Below are 8,672 nucleotides of genomic sequence, written 5' to 3'. Positions count from 1 at the left end.
CGACAGAATCGTCGGAATGGGTCTCACCGATTGTTGTCACTAAGAAGAAAAACGGTAACATACGACTTTGTGTGGATTTGCGAGAACCAAATAGAGCAGTAGTGGTGGACAGTTTCCCACTTACTCACATGGAAGAAATGTTTGCAGAACTGAGGTGGTCAACAGTTTTTTCAACACTGGACCTTCAAAGCACCTATCACAAAGGATTGCTTCATGAAGATAGCCGCAGCCTAACTTCATTAATTACTCATGAAGGCTTATTCCGTTACAAAAGAGTACCATATGGACTGGCATCAGGGCCAAGTTGCTTTCAGAGACTGATGTTGATACTTAAAGTACTTACAGGTATTCAATGTTACCTTGATGATGTCATTGTTTCAGGAAAGACTGTTGAGGAACACGATAGGATCTTGAACACAGCAATTCAACGTCTTGAAGCAGCTGGATTTAAACTGAACTTGAAGAAATGTTACACAAGCCAGACAGAGCTGTTATTTTTAGGGCACAACATTTCTGCGAATTACAGTCCACTCACAAACCTGCTCACTTTCAAGGAACATGGACGAGCATGACTTCAGATTGCTCGGTGGTCAGCTAGACTAATGACGTTGACTATGACATCAAGTACAAACCTGGACGTGACAATGTTACAGCTGATTGTCTGTCTCGCTTACCATTACAGGGTATTGTGCCTGGGCTGGAGGATGACGTGGAAGTGGTTGCTGTTACTTCAACCCTCACTGCTGTATCAGCTGATGAATTCAAGCAAGCATGTGCTGCCTGCCCAATTAAACTTACATGAGTTACTGACACCCAGATGGCCAAAATCTTCCAAGGGCCTATGTTCTGACCTACTGCCTTTCTACAGACTTCAACGTGAGAATGATTGTGTGGTAAGGGGTACACACAGACTGTTAGTACCAGAGACGTTGAGATTGAAGTTCATTGCCTTAGCTCATGATACACACCAAGGTATTGTGAGAACAAAGCAGAGACTCAGAGAACTATACTGGTGGCCGGGAATGGATGCCCAGGTTGAGACTGCCATCAAGTCATGCATCACATGGAAATCGCATGACAAGTCAGCGGTCGTTCGCACACCGGCACTCCAGCCTTTACCCCTTCCAGATGGGCCTTGGGAGAACTTGCCATCGATATCGAGGGGCCTTTTGACAAAGCCCCGGCAGACTGCCATTTTGCTGTGACCTTAGTGGATTATTTTAGTAAGTGGCTGGAGATAGCTTTTATGCCCCAGGTAACCTCTAAAACAGTCACTCAATTTCTTGTGACTGTGTTCAGCTGTGAGGGTAACCTGAAATAACTAATTTCAGATCATGGATCTCAGTTCATGTCATATGAGTTTGAGATGTTTCTGCAAAACCGAGGTATAATTCATCGAACGTCATCTGTGTACTACCCTCGTGCAAATGGAGAAGTCGAAAGCTTTAACTGTACTCTTAAGCACACATTGATAACTGCTTCTCTTTAGGCCAAGGGATGGAAAGAATTCACAAGGATCCTACAAGCATACCGTGCTACACCTCATTCGACGACTCAGCGCTTACCAGCTGAACTGTTACAAGCGAGACAAATGCGTACTAAATTTTATATCTCAGGGCTCCAGACTTTGCAGCATCTTCAGTTATTAGGCAAGCAGGAGGTTGCAGATTGTGTGGTACATACATAAAGGAAATCCAAAATGTACACGGATTACAAGCGTGGAGTGAAGGAAGTATCGTTTTAACAAGGATCTTTTGTTCGAGTGAAACAACCAAGTATTCTTCCTAAATTATAATCTGTATTTTAAAACCACTGAAAATACTGGGAAAAATTGGACAGTACACTTACAAACTGTCTGGTGGATGTACTTGGAAAGCTTCTCGCCTCGCTCCTGTCTCATATTGGAGAGAATTAAAGAAAGTTAATTTAAGAAGTTGCGATGCTATATTCTCTACCTACACAAATATTCTTGCATATACAAATTTGTATTCCTATAATCAAATAAAATAACATTTCTTTAAAACATCAGAAATGTACACATGCAGTATATACGTAGATCAATCAGCCCGTTATAGCAGTGAACAATAAATATACAAACCTCAAAACAACCCAATTTGTCATTCTTTCCCAAATTACTCATATACTGTAATTCTCCAAGAGTCCCACATCATCACATATTCATTGAATCTACCCTTTAAACTATAGCAACTTTCTCAATTTTAACATGATTAACAGCTTCCGTAACACATTCTTTAAAAGAAGCCATGTTCTTATCTACACACTTTTTCAATAAAACTTTTTTATTGATTAGGCAAATAATGCAAATAAGTGGTGGTGGTGTAGTGGTCTAAAGCACATAACTGGTAATCTGGTAATCAGAAGGACGCTGGTTCGAACTCACAGCCACCACCATTGTGTCCTTGAGCAAGGCACTTAACTCCAGGTTGCTCCAGGGGTCTTGTCCCTGTAATAAGGGCTTTGTAAGTCGCTTTGGATAAAAGCGTCTGCCAAATGCATAAATGTAAATGTATACATGCTGAAAAGGGGAGATTTATTTCTAAATAATAGTACAGTCTGGGTTGTGTTTATCCAAAACTGTTGTAGTAACTTGCTCTTTCAGAGTAAGTGCCAAAGATTTCCTTCCTCCTTTTGACATTTATTACAAACCATTATCATGTCTTCCCATCTTCAACAATTCAGCAGGTATACAATAAATACAATTTAGAATCGTACTTTTCAGTAGTTTATTGTTTACCGTTCTGAACGTGTTCCTCTTATTTCACCATGTTGATTTTAAATGTAATTCACTGATGTGTATATGTAGCTCAGATGCCCATTGTTTTGCACAATTATCAATTTCAATATATGTTTCTTGATTTAATAAATCATAGAATATATGCCTTTTATTAATACCAAAGATCATCCAATCGAATTTTATTGTTGTACTTTGTAACTTATAATTAAAATATAATTTTTTTTAGGCAACGATCTCTCCTCTACTTATTGTTGAAATGGAATCATTTCATTATCACTAACCACATCTTTTATACAAGCAATACCAACTTGTTACTAATTACCCCAATTTAATGTTTCGATTTTACAGATTATTATGGATGGTTGATTTATGGTTTAAATGCAAGTAACCAATGGTATGCCTGTATACAGTAAGATTAAATGAGGTTCCTACTGGTGATTCTAAGACTGATTTCGAGCATAGCTTGGTATAAAGAAGGCATTCTGAAGAGATACCCAAATTTTTCATCATGTCTTGTTCAATGTTCACCCAGTCTTTTTTCCCCTCAGGTCTAAACCATTCTCTAATTTATGAAGACCCAAAGGCAAGATAATGGTAATAGAAATTTGATAAGTTAAGACCCCCTTTATCTGTCATGTTTTTGGTGCAGCTCAAACCACTTCTTTGGTATAATGGCAGGTAACATGCGTAGTATGTAGTTTACTTTAGGCAATATCATCATTTTCACTGTTTATCCTTGTCCAATCTGTTATGGGGAGATAGTTTCATCTAGTAATACTTGCAACTAAGTGACTCATTAAATATTTGAGATTTATCTCACATGTAGTTCATTTCTGTTTTAGCAATATTAATTATAGCCTCCTGTGGTGATGTGGGCGTGGCCAAGCAACGTTTGTGGAGAGCGCGGCCAGGAGAGGAAGAACGGTAAGGATTGACACCTGTGGGAAATTATCAGCTTTTCTGTTACAGTGAGAGCTGGAGTGTGATAAAAAAGGGAATCCAGACAGGAGAGAGAGAGACAGATGATCATGTGTGCCTTTGATTTTGTTGTGCTGAAAAGCATACTTATGTATGAAACTAAAAAGTGTGAATAAAGAATTACGTGGACTGTTCACCTGACCCCCACTTCCTCATTTGTAGAAGAACTAGAGACTGAGCTCTGTCTTCAGCTTACTTCCATTGAGCACTGGAAAGGCTATCAATGTGTTGCTCAGTGCATCTTCAGGAAATGCCATCTTGTACTGTTCAAACCTGTCCCCTTGAAGCAGGGTGGCACTAACAAGGTGGTTTGTGAAGGAGAACCATTACCCGGTGTGTCCCAGTATGGTATCGCAAACCTACAGAGAGAAGGATAAAAACATATCAATTATGTAGTGACGACAAAATGTCAATTTCACCCGCAACATTTAAAATGACCAACCAACAAGTATTCTTTCTTAAATATGGAATAAGTAAAGTTATTTTTACTGCCACTGTTACAGTTTATGAAGTCATAAAGAGAGTATGAAGAAATGTCAATAATTAGCCAACTCTGAAGGCAATTACTGAGCCTTTCCTGCCATCTTCTGGACAAAATATGTTACAGCATTTTGGTATGTTTTTTGGGATAAGCTTATACACATTTAAAAAATATTTCTATTCCCCATCTTCACACCTATAAAGAGCAGTACAACCAGAATAAATAAAAATACCTTGCTGAAGAACAGATGAAGCTAGGTTGTCTTTGATGATTTTAAAATATAGAGAATTTAGAGAATAGAGATAGAGAATTTTGCTGGATGCTGGTAGTCTATGGGCCACTACTTTATCACGAACACATGTGCGCTTGGGTGATCTGGAAAAAAAAAACTGGCAAATCCACCAAGGTGAGAAAAAAATCTTCTCACTTTAGCTATGTGAGAAGTGGCCTGTTGCATTATCAGATTGTGCTGATGTGCACAGCAGTGGATGTAGTGGGCATTTGGGTACACATCTTGTATCTTCCTCTGAACGCCTGCAGTGGCACCCCATATCAGTCCAGCTCCATCATATGCCTGGCAGATGATCTTACTCTTCTGATTCCCAGGAAGGATGCAGCAAGAAGCTCTTTTAGTGCAGTAGCAATGGAATCAGTTGTAGCTGACTGCAGAGGGATAAACTCAAAAATCTTTCCTGCACATTGTTTTTGGCATCAATGTAGCACAGCACAAGCACAAGTTGGCACTGTGTGGCAGTATCCATTGATGAGACATCTGCCTAGGTTGAGAGAAAACCGCTGCTCTGTGCTTCTTTGATTATTTGTTCCCTCATAACAGTCCATTAGCTCATTCTGCACAATTTTCGAAGTTCCCTTAAACACAGTGCTCTTTCAACACTCCATCAAGGGAAGCAACAAAATCCACCAACATTAGGAATATCACAGGCTTATCCGAGCTCTCACTCATCATGGCCACGCAAAGCCAGCTCAAAGGTGCCACAACATTTCACACAGTCTATTATGGACAGGATGTACCGATTTTTTTTTTTTTTTTTGTCACCTCTTCATTGTGCCTTCTAATGCCAATCCTGTAGCCTTCATCTAGCAGTGAGCTGCACCCCGTGGGAAAATCTGAAGCAGCCAGAGAGTAGCCTCAGGTCACCTGCTTGCCAAAAGTTTAAGGACCTACATACACACTCATTTGGCTGGTGCCCTGTATATGAAGTATAGCTTTTGTATTCACACAGAAATGAACCAAGTACATTTTTTTGTTTTACATTTTTGTTTTAATAAAATGCTAACACATGCATAGTATGACAACATTTGATTTCATAATTATTTTGCAATATATAATTAACTGATGTTTAACATGTTTAAGTAGCCTTCTTCTCTGGATAACTTGAAGGGGGCGGTGCCCCAGCACCCCCTATTGACCAGCTGCCACTTACTAATTGGTCTATAATTCCCACAATGTTGGGGGTCCTTAACTTTCTTGTAAATAAGTGTTATTAGTGAGACTCTAAGAGAAATGGGAGAGAATTAGAATTCCAAACATCATTATAAGTTTCTAATAATATATGAGCAATAATTGTGTCAAAGGTCTAATAAAATTTAACTGTGTAACCAGCTAGCCCCGGAGATTTATCATGAGTAAAGGATTGAACAATGAACAATGACATGATGAAGAATTTGGGTATCTCTTTAGAATGCCTTCTTTATACCAAGTCTTAGAATCACCAGTAGGAACCTCATTTAATCTTGCTGTATACAGACATACCATTTAAACCATAGATCAACCATCCATAATTTTCTGTAAAATCGAAACATTAAATTGGGGTAATTAGTAACAAGTTGGTATTGCTTGTATAAAAGATGTGGTTAGTGATAATGAAATGATTCCATTTCAACAATAAGTAGAGGAGAGATCGTTGCCTAAAAAAAATTATATTTTAATTATAAGTTACAAAGTACAGCAATAAAATTCGATTGGATGATCTTTGGTATTAATAAAAGGCATATATTCTATGATTTATTAAATCAAGAAACATATATTGAAATTGATAATTGTGCAAAACAATGGGCATCTGAGCTACATATACACATCAGTGAATTACATTTAAAATCAACATGGTGAAATAAGAGGAACACGTTCAGAACGGTAAACAATAAACTACTGAAAAGTACGATTCTAAATTGTATTTATTGTACACCTGCTGAATTGTTGAAGATGGGAAGACATGATAATGGTTTGTAATAAATGTCAAAAGGAGGAAGGAAATCTTTGGCACTTACTCTGAAAGAGCAAGTTACTACAACAGTTTTGGATAAACACAACCCAGACTGTACTATTATTTAGAAATAAATCTCCCCTGAACAGAAAAAGCATGTATACATGGTGATCTTTCAAATTATAAATATACCGCACATCATACGTTTTTATTTTTAATTATTTTCATAATCAATAAAAAAGTTTTATTGAAAAAGTGTGTAGATAAGAACATGGCTTCTTTTAAAAAATGTGTTACGGAAACTGTTAATCATGTTAAAATTGAGAAAGTTGCATGTAGTTTAAACAAGGGTAGATTAAGCAGAAATTCAACAAATGTTATTAAATCAAGCAAAGTCAATGGACATTTACTTTAAAAATAAAAAGCCAGGAATTAAGACAGATGTATGTTTGCTCTATTTATGTAACACACGCACGCGCGCACACACAGACACACAGCGCGCGCATACACAGACACACAGCGCGCGCATACGGTGACCGGGAGGGGACATGTTCGGTGCACTTGGTTTTGTCGTGGCTACGACATGTTAACTCGTGGGAACGTAATAATAAATCGTGGCCACGATATCATTTTGTCGTATGTTGAGGGAACGACATCCGTCATTGTAACCATTTGCTACAGCAGTCGGCGTGAGATGGAGATGACTAATTAAATAACATTTTACTTTGAATTAGGACTGTCACATTTACATTCCCCCGCGACCCTGTACACAGGATAAGCGGTTGACGATGGATGGATGGATGGACATTTACATTCTATATGTTTTCAAATAAATATAGTGTAAATGTTTGTAATATTTTAATTCCATTAGACTCAATGACCATGTGACCTAGAGACATGAAACCAACTGTAAAACACTCAGAATAGTATTATTTATATAACACAAGACTTGTTTTTGGGATTAAATATTCAGTAGGCCTACTTTGTATACAGATTCAATTAGCCCTATAAATCTATTAAACTCAATGACCGTTTGAGCTAGAGACATTAAACCAACTGTGCTATATAAATAATACTATTCTGAGTGTGTTACAGTTGGTTTTATGTCTCTAGGTCACATGGTCATTGAGTCTAATGGAATTAAAATATTACAAACATTTACACTATATTTATTTGAAAACATATAGAATGTAAATTCCACAAATAAAGCCTTGTCATGAAAGGGATATTTTTAAGAACATTTTATATTTGTTGTGATTTCATAATATCAAATGGTTAAATTGTTTAATTGATTTATAGAGCTGTAACCCTTATTTTTCGACCCTGCGTCGGTGAACACTCCAGTCTCCGTAGGCGTGAATGACATAAAATAAACACGGGTTACAACGGTGTAATTCAACTTATCTTCTTTATTAGAAGTACCGGCCAAACAGCAATAACAGCAGCACCTGTGCACTCGGTGCACATTCAAGAAGAGAGCCCGACTCTTGCGCAAGCGCCGTTCCACTTCCAACCTTTTTCCCTCCACAGGGGAAATGCATCCCGAATTAAAGAGACACTGAACAAATAACTTGCATACACAAATACTCACTGTAAGGCAAATACAACAAGGGAGAACATATTGTAAAACATTTGTAACCGTTTAAGTATTGCTACTACTTGTGTGAAATAAAACACTACAGCACAATGAATTATACATTTCCAAATTAATTACTAAATTTAGAAATGACATTTATAATGAATTAGCTCATTTTAGATTACAGAGCTAATACATTTATATTCAGCTTTGTGCTAGGCAAAGAAAACACATTCATGCATGTCTAAGTTGGTTTTTTGGCTTGAAAATGTGATTTGCACGGAGAGTTTAATGAATATTGTCACGAATGTCAAATATAAAACTAACTCAACCGCAGTGTGGTATCCGTGGAGGCGTCCAGGACCGTTTAACTGGTCAATGTTGAGTCTGAATATTTAATTCAAGCCAGCAAATTTTCGACGGCAAAGCCCATTAAACTTAAGAATGCGCTTCAGGTGTCTTTCAATTATAACGTACCCATGTCTTAATGCCAGAGACCGCACTATATCTTTATATGACAGTTCTAATTCAAAGTAAAATGTTATTTCATTAGTCATCTCCATCTCATGCCGACAGCATAGCATATGACGGCTGTCGTTCCCTCAATATACGATCTCGAGGCCACGACATAAGGATGTCGTTACCTCGACAAAATGA

The sequence above is a fragment of the Xyrauchen texanus genome, chromosome 34, assembly GCF_025860055.1.
Source record: "Xyrauchen texanus isolate HMW12.3.18 chromosome 34, RBS_HiC_50CHRs, whole genome shotgun sequence".
NCBI lineage: Eukaryota > Metazoa > Chordata > Actinopteri > Cypriniformes > Catostomidae > Xyrauchen > Xyrauchen texanus.
The sequence above is the reverse complement of the archived record's forward strand: the minus strand, read 5'-3'. Positions refer to the sequence as shown.